The sequence below is a fragment of the Triticum dicoccoides genome, chromosome 1A (assembly GCF_002162155.2).
Source record: "Triticum dicoccoides isolate Atlit2015 ecotype Zavitan chromosome 1A, WEW_v2.0, whole genome shotgun sequence".
In the NCBI taxonomy this organism is placed as follows: domain Eukaryota; kingdom Viridiplantae; phylum Streptophyta; class Magnoliopsida; order Poales; family Poaceae; genus Triticum; species Triticum dicoccoides.
The window spans coordinates 96,230,637-96,248,282 of record NC_041380.1 but is presented as its reverse complement, the minus strand read 5'-3'; positions in this window follow the sequence as shown (position 1 = coordinate 96,248,282).

Here is a 17,646-nt window from a genome sequence, read left to right as displayed (position 1 = left end):
ACTACATACTTCCTGTATCGGTCAATCATCCTCTCTTAACCACCTTAGGAAGCTATCGGTTTCCAACACACGTTCATTCTTTCTCTCCATGTTTCGATCTCTAAGTCTCTCAACTACACAACCCCTTTTTCCACTCTGTTACCAAATGTATTTACCTCACACACCCGCCATTGCACCCCATGTCGAGCTCTCTCTCCCCCCCCCTCTCCCTCTCACCCTCTCACGCTAAATACATGCATTGCCTATCTAGGCCCCAACCTCTCGTGCATGCGCACGCACGCACGTTGTATATCTAGGTCATTCCCTCGAGACTGTCTCACTCTTTCTTCCACACGGCGGGCCACACTCGCTCAATCTCGCTCTCTTTATCTGAGTCTCGTTTAACCTCGTTTTCTTTCACACACAAATGATATATCTCCTTGTTCGGGCCTTGATCGACACACTCTATACTCTCTCACGCAGATTGCCTATCTAGGTCAGTCCATCCAAGCCGCCACCACTCTTTCGACCTCATGGTGGGCCATGCTCACTCAATCTCTCTCTCTCTCTCTGTATGTCTCGATTGACCTCGCTCTTTCTCGGACAAAAACGATATATCACCATGTTGAGCCCAATTCGACCTATTCACATTGTATACTCTCTCACGCACATCGTCTATCTAGGTCACTCTCTCCAACCCGTCTCACTCTTTCGATCGCACGGTGACCCTATGTGATCGGTTGACCTTGCTTCCTCCCACGCTCAAAATATATCTACACGTCTGTGACTGGATCATCTCTCAAGCTCTATCTTACAGCCCTCACCCTTGCCAAAAAGCTCAATCGGACAATATCTCTCCAGAGCATATATATTTGTTCAATGAATGTCGAACCACACTCACTTTGTCTCTCTATCTATATGTCTCTCGATTGACCTCGCTTTCTCACACCGTATCTTCCACGCGTTGAAGCTACTACCTCTCCATCCCTCGCAAAGCCGGAGCTATTTACATTGCGAGGGGCACTCCAACCTTGGATTAATTTGTGTAGGCATTTATTCCGGTCGACTTAGATTATATTTTCGTAGCATTCGGCCCACAACTACTCCAATCACCGTAGTGGGTAATTAAGCTACGAGGAGCACCTAATATGAGCACCGGGGAGCCGTTGGATCGAAGATGCAGCGGCACACACGAGGCCTGAATGTTTTATTTGTAAAAAAACCTTTGGAGAGTTTGGAAATTGCGCATAATTACAAAGACTACTCCCAAGCCATTGGATCTCACTTCGAACAGTGTAAAAACTCGTATCACCATAGTATCTAAGCTGTGGGGTGGATGTGATATTCTATGCCGCTGTCATTTTTGTTCATAAACTTGCAAAAAACGTGTAATTTATGCCATTACTTGTCTAACCGTGCAAAGTGTTTGTTCAAAAAAACCATCCTACACTGAAATATCGGAACAACACACGGGGGTCCCACTTATCATTAATCAAATTTGGACCTAAAACTAAAAAATCTGGAAGACGAGATTTGAACTGGCAACCTGGACTACAAAGCGTAAGTCGATAGCCTGAAAAATGAACGTTTGTTGGCTTTGTCCCATAACTTGATTTTATACAGTACTTGCGTTGAGTAGAGTAGAGGGAGTGCTTCGTCAACACGTGCATGACCGTTATCTCACTTACTGGTGGGTCCCAGGTCTGCGATCTCAATCTCTCTTCTCTCCATCGTCTAACCTTTGCATGGGCACACACGAAGAGCGGCGCTAGCTTGCCGTGCTGTTATTACAACTAAAAAAACTTGGAAAATAGAAGAATCGCCTATAACAAGAGACGTTGTGGCTGGTCGAGACGGAGCTAACCACATCTATCCTCCGTGCCACGTTTGCATGATGAAGCTATGTGGCTAGTGGGGTGTTTTCAACCGACTGATTGAGTCCCGAGGTCGAACCATAGGTACTCTACTACGTCTGATACAATATATTTTTACATGCACATTTTTCCTCCGTGCTGAGACGTGGCACACCCTACCGCGCGGTTTCGGGGTCCTCCCGGGTGGTGCACGCATATATTCTTCCTGACGTGGGACGCCCTACCATGTGTTTTCTGGGTCCTCCTCGGTCGTAGCACCGAAGCAAGTAAATGAGTGGTCAAATCACGAAAGACCACCTTTCCTGCCGAGTACATCAGTGAAGCACGGTGGCTAGCTAGTTTGGCTAGTTCGACCGATTAGCTAGGCCGCCGCCACATTTGTTTTTTCACCCCTTTTTTATCTACTTGTCGGCAGGTAAATTTAAATATCCACCGCAGTGTTGCTCTGGTGTTTGGGTGCGGCAGGATTTTTAATTTTTTGATTGATGGGAGCAGACGCGGCAGGATTTTTAATTTTTTGATTGACAGGAGCAGGCGCGGCAGCAATTAGTCACGATGACTCCGCTTGTACCCACTGCTCCCTGATGTGAGAAGTCGTCGACTGGTGTTTTACCGTGGTGAAAACCAAAAGATTCCCTGCTCCCTCCGCCTTCCCGTAGATTGCATTGCCTTTCAGCCATTTCGCCCCCTTTGCTTCCTCTCCCCATTGCTTCTACCTGGTGCCATGCCGGCGCAGCAGATCATGGAGTCCAAGGTGAGGCTCCTAACACAGGAGCTCCATGCCAAGGATGCGGAGCTCAGGGCCAAGGACGTGGAGCTCCGTGAGCTCAAGGAGGAGAGGAGTGCCATGCTCCTCCGTTATGTGCGGGAGTTCACGGAGCTTCAAAAGCGGCAGGCGTCCACCACAAAGATGCTCGAGGCGTCGGCGGTGTTGCTGCAGAAAGCGGGAGATACGATAGGCCGTCAGGGGAGCCGACTGGAGCGCGAGCGGGCGGATCGTGACGAGGTCCAGGATCGCCTCAGCCACTTGGTGAACCAAGTTGCCACGCACGTGTTGCGGTTGTGCAATGCCTACCGTCGTGCCAGCGCGACGATGTCGGACGTCGGGCTAAACCCGTTCGACCACCCGGTCGACTTCAATGAGCTGCGGCTTCCTGACCTGGTCTCCTTCTTCACCTATATCTCCGAGGAGCTGAGCCGTCTCCGCGCGATGGTGGGGGCTGAGCTGGGCAAGGAGGGGTTGTGGGTTGCCGTCGCTATTGCCGGGCGAATCCTTTCAGGGCTCTGTCACCGGAATCCGTTCATGCCATTGGATGCCGTCTTTGACGAGCTGGCTCAGTCGACCGGGAGCAGGCTCTGCGGGCGGTTTCACCCTACATCACCAACATCGTACGCCTCGAGAAGCAGAGGGACTTCGGTGGTGTTTAGGCGCCCTCTGCATGGGCATGTCCATGTCTCGGCGCAACATGACCGTTGGATCAAACTCAGACGGTGTAGATCAGTCACTGTAGCACAAAGTGTGTGGGTGTATTTGGTTGCATTCTCATCTCAATATAGTTGTTTCCTCTTCGTGTATTTTTGTCAACCTACTAGTGTGGACTCATGCACCCTTCATGCACTCTGCCAAACACCCAAAAGTGGGTCGAGAAGGGAACTTTTGCTCCCATCCTGTGCACCCTTCATACACCCTGCCTAACACTATTCGTGCTTCATATGGTTCATGTTTCGTGGAGTACTATAGCACTGTACTCTCCGTGCGCTGTGGACCTAGTTCTGTTAACATTGATCTCACCGTCCATTCTCGACCGGACAGTCGAAAAAGCGGTACTATGTTACATATAGGAGTAGTTGACATGCGCACAACATCATTTGTTATCGTCATATCTTACTACACTAGCAACAAGATTGTGTAGTACTGACGTATGAACCACTGCACATGCCTAGTAGTAGGAGCACTGTGTATGCTCAAGTGGCTGCCGTGTTTCGCACTCCTCCGTCATAAGAGTGGAAACACTTGCTATAATCATTTTTTTCTTCTGAAAAACAGTGGACACGCTCTACCGTGTGGATCCTCCTCCATCCATGCACTAAATTACTTACTTTCACCGACGTGTGGGACAGACAGCATCGAGGTCCACCAGCCATGCACTAAATTACTCCATAGTAGAGTGACGGTAGACTACCCCGATCGAAGTGCCGTAGTAATGCCCAATGAGCCGTCAAATCACAAAACCCCCTCCTTTCCAGCAGTAAGTTGGATGGACGAAGCAACCATCATTTCACTCTTCTCTCTCAGCTTCCTCTCTACCCAACCCTCGCTTCTGCCTCATCTTTTTCCTCAATTCTTCAAGAAAATCCTGACCTGCTTCTGCCATTGTTCTTCTCTCCCAAAGAAGGAAAGGTGAGCGCATCAATGGTGTTGATTCTGGCCAAGGCCCGGTCTTGCAACCCCAAGACTGATCCTATAACTCCCTCTCTTTTCTTCTTTTGGGTTTGTGATTATGATTTCTTTTCTTTTATTTCTATTTGACAGTTTCTTGATGGACGCTGGAGCACCGGCCGAAGTGATGTCTATGGCTCCGGCCAAAACCGTTGAGGCTCATGGTACGAAGAAGCGCAAGCACCCCGCCGAGACTACCGCAGACAAGCTCAAAGCCATCGCCCTGTCCAAGCCCCCCTCTCCGGGATCCCTCATTAAGCAAGTCCAGGTAATATCTCTTCTTCACGATCTTTTTCTCGATCTTGATCGTGTTTTTTCATCTAACACGCAGTACTAGTACTAGTAGTACAACTTTCTGGGTGATCTTGCATGTGATTTTTGTGTGCCAAATGACGGTTCTAAATTCCTCTTTTGACCAAAACATGCGAGAGGTTGACACTGATTTCTTATAGATTACTTTCAACTACTCCCTCTGTCCCAAATTTCTTGTCTTAGATTTGTCTAGATACGGATGTATCTAATACTAAAATGTGACTTGATACATCCGTATCTAGACAAATCTAAGACAAGAATTTTGGGACGGAGGGAGTACTTTATGAACATCAATGCTACCTTTTAAGAGGGTATATTTGCCTCAGTAACTTGTGTTATGGATATTGCATGTAATCCCTCTGCTCTCATGCCTTTGAAGACATGTTCTAGTGTCTTTGTTCACCCATTTATGTGCGTATATGTAGTCATATATGGAGTATAATATCAAAAATCATCTTATATTTTTGAATGGAGGTAGTAATAAAATATGGTTTCTGTTTGAATTAGAACCAGGTTCGCGGTGGAGATGAAGTTCTCAAAGTCATGCCATGTGAACTGGAAGACCTGATGATGAGTTCTACTGCTGAACTATCCAGCTGATGTGTCCTTGTCGCCACGTGTCTTGAACTAGTGTTTTCCTGTAGCATTGTTGTCAGGCGTGTTCTCGAGGCTGTACTTGACCACAACAATTTCCTGGTTGTGCCTTCGATTACGAAGGGTGTGGTTCTTGTAAAGCTTCCCAACAAATCTAATGCGGCATGTCTTCATCATCATGTTTATGAGTGGAAAGACCACTCTGTTAGGTTCTCCAAGGTTGACAAGATGGTGATGGTGCATGTAGACATCTCACACGAAGTCCATGGCCTAGTCAGTTATGCGGGGTTCATCCCGTAGGTCGGTGGCAAAAAATAGTCTGCAGTGTTTAGTTAGTGCAACTTTGCTTGTCTGTAGTAAGTACTATTGTTCAATACTTGATTTGTGTTTGTGAACCCTGTATTGTTTATTAGTACTGCCGCTTTTGGTGTGTGGTCAATCCTGAGAACGGTCTATGTTAATGTCTGTCCACTCAATTCAGTCTGTATATTTTGAAGTATCCATATCATATTTTTTGTGAGGACGGTCTATCAATTATGGTTACACTCCAATATCTGTATGCATTGCAGGGTTTATCGCACCCACCAGGATTTCCAGGCCCATGGATTTTTGGTCCATACGATTTGTCACGACCTTTGGACTGTCCTGCTTGTGGGAGTAGGCGGGGCCCCTGCATGCCACGCGTAGTTGAACGATCAATCTTCTGTTTAGTACTTCAACATAGTGATTTCCTGGTAAGGATTCACTCGTGTCACATCAAGTAAATCTTATTGATTTACTGTCTAAATCTTATTGATTTAATGCCATGTTTTCTTTCTTTTCCTGCAATTTTATGATGCAGGTTTTGCCATGTGTCATTCATCACAGAATAAACCGTTTGGTTTGCACTACGATGGCTATTTTTGCAGGTTTCACTTCTTATGTTGTGTCAGTAACGAAGGCACTATCCATCACTTATATTACTGGAAAAAATTGGATCAGTCTGTTGTCTGAGTATAAGTTGAATCCCTATGATGAACTGTAGTTTGGTTTAACAAAAACCCCACAATTAGTCCTTCTTGTGTTTAAAAGAAATGAAGAAAAAAACTGGATCACGGTCACGGATCCTAGTCAAGTTAGAAAGCTGATCATAGCAAACCAGACACAATCGCCGCTGTCTCGCATAGATCGAGCACCGACAGTTGCTCTAGCACTGACAGCGGCAGCAGCTCAGTCTGATCTAGCTAAGGATTGGGCACCGACCGCGTCAGCGGATCAGTCTGATCTACCGGAGGATCGGACATCGACACCGGCACCTGCTCCGACACCGGCACCAGCTCTACAAGGAGCACCATCTCCGGTAGCAGCAGCGGCTTCGACACCTGCACCAACACTTGCACTTGCATCTGCTCCGGCCCGTGTAGTTGCACCGGCAACAGACTGGGCTGCAGTTCGCACTTCATATACCAAAGTCCTTACAAAAACCGACATGTCCACCTTCTTGGTAAGCATTGGCCGCCCAAGTGCTTCGTTCTTTTTTATTTCCATGTTGTTTCACATGATTCACTGTGTTGATCTAACTGTTTGGGTATGTCTTCTTGTTTGCAAATAGAGAATTCCTAGAGCAACGAGGGAGTCGTTCAACAATCCGGGCGACCGCGGCCAAGTTTCTCTTACCGTGCGCAGCCTTGGTGTGAATGAACCTGCTCAATATATCGTAAGTATAAAGGATGGTCGCATGATGATTGATGCTAAAGGATGGTCAAGGTTCAAATCTAAATCATATCTTGCAATAGGGTATGATGTCAAAATCAAACTTTCTCGGCAAGGAGAGCTGGTCCAAATCAACTTTGAAATTCTTCAGTAGCAGCACGCAACTGCCTAACTGATCTATCCTCCGAGAGATTTTGATGTAATAATCTGGCATGCTGAAACAAGTGTCCTGTGTGTATAAGTAGTACGATAGTATTATTTATCACATGGTATATCATTGATAGAATTGCAATTCTGATTGCTGGTTAGGAACTATCGTTCGATTTCATTCCAACAGCTATCGTGCTTTATTCAATTTTGTGTATTCGCCTTGCGACAGCATCTAAAACCAGCGCCGTATCGATCGCTTGCAATATGAAAAGCACTGAGGTAGAACACATGGGCCCCCAAACATGCAGGGTCGGCCTGCGGCCCAAAGTCCAGAACCTAGTTTCGAGAAGCACTAGCTCAGTGTAGAAGTGGCGTCCTCCTCCTACTGTGGGTTGGGCGAAGATGAATGTTGATGCTGCGTTATCTCGCAATGGAGAAAGGGGAGCCCTGGCAGTTGTGAGCCGGGATCATACAGGCTTCTTCCTTGGAGCATCGGCACTGGTGTGCGAAAGTGTTACTGATCCAGAGATCCTAGAGGCAATGGCATGTTGCGAGGGGCTATCTCTGGCTCTTGACTTAAACCTGCAACAAGTTCAGATTAGCACCGATTGTTCAGCAACAGTCAAGCATATCGGAGAGGCATACTTGGGGCCCAACAAAGTTATTATGGACGAGATCAAGATGAAGAAGAATATGTTCCAAACCATGGAAATCATACATGAAAAACGCGAGTGTAATGTTGAAGCGTATGTGCTCACAAAAGCTGCTACTTCTTTGCCCTATGGACGCCATCTTTGGCTCACAGGAACCCCCGGAATTATTTGTATACCTATGACTGTTAATCTTCAATAAAGCAGCTTTTATCCCTCAAAAAAACATCTGAGTATTATATTCTCAGCTGAACCCTCATAATGCTCGTGCGTTGCAGAGGGAGTATATTTCTCGGCTAGGTGAGCCTGTGATATAAAAGATTTGTATATTTATTTACAGAGGGGGTATCTCTCTGTCAAAAAATATATTTATGTGTAACTAGTTACTCCTGTCTTTCTACTTCCTTTCGCTGATATGTGGGGCAACCGACAACGGGGTCCACGTGCCATATGCACAAATTAGAGTGCACAACTTCACGGTAGACACACCCCGGTCGTAGCACCGCAGTAATGCCCAATGAGCCGTCAAATCACAACCCCTCCTTTCCAGCTTTAGCAGTAAGCTCGATGAACGAAGCGGCAATATTTCACTGGACCTGACTCCCCTTCTCCCTCGTCTGCTTGTTCATAGAAAACCCCCTCTCGGCGATTTCATAGGGTTTTCTCATGAAGAACCAGGTACGAATTCTTCATCCATCCCTGATAAACCCAAGTCCCTTGGTCGCAGGTAATCCGAGGATGGCAGCCGCCGCCGTTGATGCATTTTTCTTCCTACTGAATCTAGTGTGTTTCATTTGCAGTTCCCAAAGTGCGAGTACCCTACAGGTTTCTGCGCCCTCGACGAGACGCCACACTTGTTCCTTCTCATCCTAACACAGCATTTTGAAGCGCCCACAGTATGTTCCTAGAATCCTCTTTTCTATCCTAGTGTTTTCCTGACATCTGGGACCCACAACATTGGGAGCATATATAGTCAATAGACAAGAGAACAGCACAAGATCGTCTGACACCTGGGGCGTAGCTACTCGAGCAGTATTTTTTTGTTTGGTATTGTTGAGACGGGGCAGGGTTTGAACTGGGCTGTGGCCTGTCTAGCCCAGGCTTATATTTTATGTTCACCATGTGACCAGCCCAGCTATTTTTTCTTTGTGAAAATGAGCGCAGTTTATTTTTTCTGAAGAATACCCAATCCAGGCCTACTTATTTTTCTACGCTCTGATGGGCTGCAACTCTTTCAAGACGCCTGCAAATCTTGAAAGTAATATGAAATGGGTTGTAAATATAAAAACAGATAATAAATTGGCAATTACTTTATAATTTCTGAATTTTATTACATTTTCAGATTCCTATTTCACTGGGCATTAACCTAATTTAAATATATCTTCGAATTACTTTAAATTTGGCTGGACATTTCTGTACTAAAAATAGTTTGGAACCCACAGAAATATGTGAAATTGGCCCAGGCCAACCAAAAAAACGACTGCAATGAATTGCATAAGAAGTTGCCATGAGCTATATATAAATTATTAAAAAAGAGGGAGTGGTCTGACTTGTGGGCCTATTTAGTTGACGTGTATGCAGGATTTTTTTAGTTATTATAGACGTCAACAAATGATTCTAGTAGACGTAACCGTTGGATGTCAATCCAATGGCCGTCGTGTTTCTTCAATCTATGATATTCTTGATCCAGCCGCCAAAGCAGCGCCGGCGGGACCGCCTACTCCCGCCTCCTGTGGCCGGCTATGCTGCCGCGCAGGCCTCAGCGCCCCCTACTACTCACACCGCTGGCAGGGCATCCTTCTACTCACCCACACATCCTGTTATTCTGCGGCGACGGCAGCCTCACACCGCAAACGAACCGGTAAACGCTCGTACTCCTCTTCGCGTGGGCATCCACTGCCGCGCCTTCCCCGGCTCCGCGTCGTCCCCTTCCTATGCCTCGCCGTCGTCCACCGCCGTGGTGCTCTCGGCGCAGCGTGGTCAATGTGGTCAACGACCGACTTCCATTGGAAGAGTACTGTGCGTGGAGACGCTGACAGCTAGGTCCACGGCCGCAGCAAGGAAGTGCCTCCTTATTACGCGCAAAATAATTATTCCTCCACCTGACAGCGAGGACTCACCGTACAGGCCACCAGTATTTTGCAAAAAAAACGTTTCCCCCTGACTGTTGGGACCCACCGGACGGGCCACTGTATTTTGCGAAAAAAACGTTCCCCCACTGTCAGCTCGGACCCACCGGAAGTGCCTCCTTATTATGCACAAAAAACTGAATACTCCCCCGGCTAGCTGGGACCCACCTTGGTGGGAGGCTGACTTGTGGGCCTACTAAACTGACGGGGACGAAGGGCTTTGTCAACTTAGTCAATATGAACGATTCTAGCTCCAGTGACCGTACGATGTCCATCCAACGCCATAGTGCTTCTTCAACCTCTGGTCTTTTGCTCTAGCCGCCCAAAGCAGCGCCGGTCGTGCCGCATGCTCCTGCCTCCCGTGGCCGGCTGTGTTGCCGCGGAGGCCTCACCGCCCCTACTATTCCCACCGCTGGCTAGGCCCTGCGGCGACGGCAACCTCACACCGGAGCCGAACCAGTGAACCCTCGTATTCCTCTCCGCGCGGGCTTCCACTGCCGCGTCTTCGCCGGCTCCGCGTCGTCCCCTTCCTAGGCCTTGCCGTTGTCCACCGCCGTGGTGCTCTCGGCGCAGCGTGGTCAATGTGGTCAACGACCGACTTCCATTGGAAGAGTACTGTGCATGGAGACGCTGACAGCTGGGTCCACGACCGCAGCAAGGAAGTGCCCCCTTATTACGCGCAAAATAATTATTCCTCCACCTGACAGCGGGGACCCACCGGACAGGCCACCAGTATTTTGCAAAAAAAATCGTTTCCCCCTGACTACTGGGACCCGCCGGACGGGCCACTGTATTTCGCGAAAAAAACGTTCCCCCGCTGTCAGCTCGGACCCATCGGAAGTGCCTCCTTATTACGCACAAAAAAATGAATACTCCCCCGGCTAGCTGGGACCCACCTTGGTGGGAGGCTGACTTGTGGGCCTACTACGTTGACGGGGACGAAGGGCTTTGTCAACTTAGTCAATATGAACGATTCTAGCTCCAGTGACCGTACGATGTCCATCCAACGGCCGTAGTGCTTCTTCAACCTCTGGTCTTCTTGCTCCAGCCACCCAAAGCAGCGTCGGTCGTGCCGCATGCTCCTGCCTCCCGTGGCCGGTTGTGCTGCCGCGGAGGCCTCACCGCCCCTACTATTCTCACCGCTGGCCAGGCCTTGCGGCGACGGCAGCCTCACACCGCAGCCGAACCAGTGAACCCTCGTATTCCTCCCCGCGCGGGCTTCCACTGCCGCGTCTTCCCCGGCTCCGCGTCGTCCCCTTCCTAGGCCTCGCCGTCGTCCACCACCGTGGTGCTCTCGGCGCAACATGGTCAATGTGGTCAATGACCGACTTCCATTGGAAGAGTACTGTGCGTGGAGACGCTGACAGCTGGGTCCACGGCCGCAGCAAGGAAGTGCCTCCTTATTACGCGCAAAATAATTATTCCTCCACCTGACAGCGGGGACCCACCGGACAGGCCACCAGTATTTTGCAAAAAAACGTTTCCCCCTGACTGCTGGGACCCACCGGACGGGCCACTGTATTTCGCGAAAAAAACGTTCCCCCGCTGTCAGCTCGGACCCACCGGAAGTGCCTCCTTATTACGCACAAAAAACTGAATACTCCCCCGACTAGCTGGGACCCACCTTGGTGGGAGGCTGACTTGTGGGCCTACTATGTTGACGGGGACGAAGGGCTTTGTCAACTTAGTCAATATGAACGATTCTATCTCCAGTGACCGTACGATGTCCATCCAACGCCATAGTGCTTCTTCAACCTCTGGTCTTTTGCTCTAGCCGCCCAAAGCAGCGCCGGTCGTGCCGCATGCTCCTGCCTCCCGTGGCCGGCTGTGTTGCCGCGGAGGCCTCACCGCCCCTACTATTCCCACCGCTGGCTAGGCCCTGCGGCGACGGCAACCTCACACCGGAGCCGAACCAGTGAACCCTCGTATTCCTCTCCGCGCGGGCTTCCACTGCCGTGTCTTCACCGGCTCCGCGTCGTCCCCTTCCTAGGCCTTGACGTTGTCCACCGCCGTGGTGCTCTCGGCGCAGCGTGGTCAATGTGGTCAACGACCGACTTCCATTGGAAGAGTATTGTGCGTGGAGACGCTGACAGCTGGGTCCACGGCCGCAGCAAGGAAGTGCTCCCTTATTACGCGCAAAATAATTATTCCTCCACCTGACAGCGGGGACCCACCGGACAGGCCACCAGTATTTTGTGAAAAAAATCATTTCCCCTGACTGCTGGGACCCACTAGACGGGCCACTGTATTTCGCGAAAAAAACATTCCCCCGCTGTCAGCTCGGACCCATCGGAAGTGCCTCCTTACTACGCACAAAAGAATGAATACTCCCCCGGCTAGCTGGGACCCACCTTGGTGGGAGGCTGACTTGTGGCCCTACTAAGTTGACGGGGACGAAGGGCTTTGTCAACTTAGTCAATATGAACGATTCTAGCTCCAGTGACCGTACGATGTCCATCCAACGGCCATAGTGCTTCTTCAACCTCTGGTCTTCTTGCTCCAGCCGCCCAAAGCAGCGCCGGTCGTGCCGCATGCTCCTGCCTCCCGTGGCCGGCTGTGCTCCCGAGGAGGCCTCACCGCCCCTACTATTCTCACCGCTGGCCAGGCCCTGCGGCGACGGCAGCCTCACACCGCAGCCGAACCAGTGAACCCTCGTATTCCTCTCCGCGCGGGCTTCCGCTGCCGCGTCTTCCCCGGCTCCGCGTCGTCCCCTTCCTAGGCCTCGCCGTCGTCCACCGCCGTGGTGCTCTCGGTGCAACGTGGTCAATGTGGTCGACGACTGACTTTCATTGGAAGAGTACTGTGCATGGAGACGCTGACAGCTGGGTCCACGGCCGCAGCAAGGAAGTGCCTCCTTATTACGCGCAAAATAATTATTCCTCCACCTGACAGCGGGGACCCACCGGACAGGCCACCAGTATTTTGCAAAAAAAACGTTTGCCCCTGACTGCTGGGACCCACCGGACGGGCCACTGTATTTTGCGAAAAAAACGTTCCCCCGCTGTCAGCTCGGACCCACCGGAAGTGCCTCCTTATTACGCACAAAAAACTGAATACTCCCCCGGCTAGCTGGGACCCACCTTGGTGGGAGGCTGACTTGTGGGCCTACTATGTTGACGGGGACGAAGGGCTTTGTCAACTTAGTCAATATGAACGATTCTAGCTCCAGTGACCGTACGATGTCCATCCAACGGCCATAGTGCTTCTTCAACCTCTGGTCTTCTTGCTCCAGCCGCCCAAAGCAGCGCCGGTCGTGCTGCGTGCTCCTGCCTCCCGTGGCCGGCTGTGCTGCCGCGGAGGCCTCACCGCCCCTACTATTCCCACCGCTGGCCAAGCCCTGCGGCAACGGCAGCCTCACACCGCAGCCGAACCAGTGAACCCTCATATTCCTCTCCGCGCGGGCTTCCACTGCCGCGTCTTCCCCGGCTCCGCGTCGTCCCCTTCCTAGGCCTCGCCGTCGTCCACCGTCGTGGTGCTCTCGGCACAGCGTGGTCAATGTGGTCAACAACCGACTTCCATTGGAAGAGTACTGTGCGTAGAGACGCTGACAGCTGGGTCCACGGCCGAAGCAAGGAAGTGCCCCCTTATTACGCGCAAAATAATTATTCCTCCACCTGACAGCAGGGACCCACCGGATAGGCCACCAGTATTTTGCGAAAAAAATCGTTTCCCCCTGACTGCTGGGGCCCACCGGACGGGCCACTGTATTTCGTGAAAAAAACGTTCCCCCGCTGTCAGCTCAGACCCATCGGAAGTGCCTCCTTATTACGCACAAAAAAATGAATACCCCCCGGCTAGCTGGGACCCACCTTAGTGGGAGGCTGACTTGTGGGCCTACTAAGTTGACGGGGACGAAGGGCTTTGTCAACTTAGTCAATATGAACGGTTCTAGCTCCAGTGACCGTACGATGTCCATCCAACGGCCGTAGTGCTTCTTCAACCTCTGGTCTTCTTGCTCCAGCCGCCCAAAGCAGCGCCGGTCGTGCCGCATGCTCCTGCCTCTTGTGGCCGGCTGTGCTACCGCAGAGGCCTCACCGCCCCCTACTATTCCCACCGCTGGCCAGGCCCTGCGGCGACGGCAGCCTCACACCACAGTCGAACTAGTGAACCCTGGTACTCCGCTTCGCGCGGGCTTCCGCTGCCGCGTCTTCCCCGGCTCCGCGTCGTCCCCTTCCTAGGCCTCTCCGTCGTCCACCGCCGTGGTGCTCTCGGTGCAGCGTGGTCAATGTGGTCAACGACCGACTTCCATCGAAAGAGTACTATGCATGGAGATGCTGACAGCTAGGTCCACGGCCGCAGCAAGGAAGTGCCTCCTTATTACGCGCAAAATAATTATTCCTCCACCTGACAGCAGGGACCCACCGGACGGGCCACCGTATTTCGCGAAAAAAACGTTTGCCCCTGATTGCTGGGACCCACCAGCTACATCTTCGCACGCAAGGAAGTGCCTAACAGTCGGGACCCACCTGGTCGAAGCGTACGTAGCGTTGTCATTCTGGTCGCGAACGTGTACATACATATATACTGGTCGATGTAGAGGCACGCACGTGTCGTAGTAGAGGCGCGCACATAGCATGTACACGTACGTACAGAGGCCAGGGTGCAAGAAAGAATAATACGGCCACGTATGTGTACATACGGGCGGGGTCTCAAACGCCTACTCGCGCATATGTACGGCCAGGGCTCGTGTACATGGCTGGGTCGGATCGGAGAAACAGCGTCATCGTCGTGTTCATGGGGAGGCAACGAAATGCGTCGTGTTCATGGGGAGGCAACTGAATACGTCGTGTTCATGGGGAGGCAACGGAATGCGTCGTGTTCATCGGGAGGGCTTGGACGGAATAGGCGATGAAAACGAGGCCTAGCGTACCGCAGAACGGAGGAAACGGCCTTGTGTTCGACCGGCCACGTTTGAAACGGGATCCTGTTGATCGGGAGGGGTCTGGTGTACTGGAAAACGGAGGAAACAGACCTCCTACGGTCGAAACGGGGGTCCTGTTGATCGGGAGGGGTGTGGCGTACCGCAAAACGGACGAAACAGACTTGTGTTGGAGCGCTACGGTCGAAATGGTGGTCCTGTTCATCGGGAGGGGTGTGGCGTACCGCAAAACGGGACTCCACAGGATACTGTTCATCTCCACCGTCGACCCCCTCCAGCCTCCACGAGCTACTGTTCATCCACCGTCGACCTCCTCCAGCCTCCACGAGCTACTGTTCATCCACCGTCGACCTCCTCCAGCCTCCACCTGCAACTGTTCATCCACGGGCTCCTGTTCATCCAGCCTCCACCGCGCGCTACTCCATCGGCTACTGTTCAACCAGCCCTCTCCATAGGCTCATGTTCAACCACCCCTCCACGGGCTACTGTTCATCCTGCCCTCCACCATCTACTGTTCATCCTACCCTCCACGGGGTGGTCCTGTTCATCCAGCCCTCCACAGGGTCCTGTTCATCCAGCCCCAACCGGCTCGATCGATCGGGGTCCTGTTCATCCAGAGGCAACACCACAGGGTCCTGTTCATCCACCCCCACCGGGAACTGTTCATCCAACACCCCCCCTCCCGCAACGCTCACTGTTCATCCAGAGGCAGCATCTATCGGCTTCAGATAGCAGCAGTAGCGAAGGAATCGCTCGATCGGGTTCAGTTAACAGCCATCGATTGTTCGCTCGGGTTCAGTAATGCGTAGCCTGCAGTGCACTCGCTCGGGTTCAGTTAGAGCCCAATGCCTCGCTCGGGTTCAGTTAGAGCCAACGCCTCACACACACGCGTGTACGTGTATGAGAGAAACGCGCATCGCTCGGCCCCGACCTCCCACCGTAACCGGGAACTCCCCGAAATTTTCCTCACCCTCGCTTCTACCACGGTTTTTTCCGTCATGGATGGCCCAAAGAATGTCATGCAGCTGCGCCTCCGGCCCGCCCAGGACGAAAAGCCCATTTTCTGTCATGATTTTTTATCATAGAAGTAGGAGCCCACCACATCTATGATGATACCAGGTTTTGTCACAATTATCGTCATAGAAGTGTCATATGTATGACAGGAAAAGAATACGTTCGGCCAAAAATGTCACGGATGTGTCTTTTTTTGTAGTGACACTGGCCGCCCTTTGGTTCCATGCGTGTGCAGGCACGCCGCGCAGGGCGATCGGGACCAGGAAAGGCAGCGAAGCCGCCGTCGCCTGCGCCTGCCTGTTCCATGGCCGGAGATTGAGCTCAAACCATGAGGAATGCGCGTGCCCTGCATGGACCATCCTATCACGGATCGCCCCGTCCCGGCACAACACGAGGAAATCATCAGGAAAGTAAGACTGAATGGACATATCCGCCGGACCGATATCGAACATGGCATGCAAGGCCTCCGCCGCCGACGCCAGATCCACCGTAGGCCTGTGGCCAGTCACCGTAACCAGAACGGCCCGAGCAAGCTCCGCCTCCATCTGCCATAAGTCATCAGACGCCTCCAGGAAGCAAGCCTCCACCGGGTCCTCCTGCTCCGCCTGAGCATGCACCGCCGCAGGCCGCACCGGCTTGTGCTGGCCGAAAGGCACCGAGAACTCCGGCCCAACAGTCGCCCTGGCGGCCTGCAGCGTGCCCTGGGCAGGCTCCCATACCACATCACTCCAAAGCCGAACGGCACCCGAAGGAGGAGGGCCGGGCGGCGGCGGGGGAAGCGACTGCGAGGAGGCAGAGCGCCGAGGCGACGGGGGAGCGGGATCCTCCACCCAACGACGCAGAGCAGGCGTCTACAAGGGCTGATCTACCGGAGAAGGGCTACGCGGCCTGGTACACCCGCGCGAGATGTGACCAACTCCACGGCAACGCACGCAGAAGGGCAGGTTTGAGCAGTCCACGAGATGTGCCCACCGCTTCCGCGGTTGTAACAGCAATCATGTAGCTCCACCGGAAGCCGCGAGGAGTGCGGCGGACGAGGTGCCGGCAGCACACGAGGCCGACCCGGTGAAAGACGACGCCTTGGACGCCGATCCCGGCCAGGAGAAAACCGTGGGCGGTGGCGCACCATGGTGTGCCAGGCATCCTCCGCCCGACGCGGAGCAGAGGCACGCGACGGACCACCCGCCTCCCCATGAACAATCGGGCCGAAGTCCGTGCCCAAGACAGGTGGCACGATGATGGAGCGCAGCTGGGGACATGGCCGCACCGAGGGAGACAGGGGGAGATCCGGGCGAGGAGGTGGTGGCGGGGGAGATGGGAGCGCCAGATTCGCCGAGGGCGCCAAGGACGAGCCGGACCCCGACGAGAGCGAGCCCGAGAGGGAGACACGAGATATCATAGCGACGAGACGGGGGGCGGCGCCGCCGGAGCGGGGGACGGTGCTATGGTGGCCGTCGGCACCGGAGTGGCGGCCGATGCCGAGTGCTAGGTAGGGGAGTGGAGCGCTAGGCAGGGGGGGCGTGGGGAGCCCATTTAACACTATCATGTCACGCTACATCTCTTGTCATGTCACGTTACATCTCCAGGAGCTTGGCGTCCAAGTCTAGGTAGTTAGGGAGATCTAGTTATTGTTATGTCATTTATCTTTGTATCTCTCTACTCCCTTATCTCCATGTATCTTTCCTGGTAGTTGCTACTACCGAACCAATGTATGCCTATGCGAAAGCTGGTCTCACCTCAATCAATATATACCCGTGGGCTGTCATGTATGACAGTTGAGATGCTTCTACAAAACCTAGTAATATAAAATCATGTAGTAAGGTTCTCATTCCCTTCGTAGAAATCGGTTACGGAATGGTCTCTACACAGGTTGTTTCTGTGTATGCTAAATTTCAGTTTTGTCACATCTACGCATAGTATTGGAGACCCATGC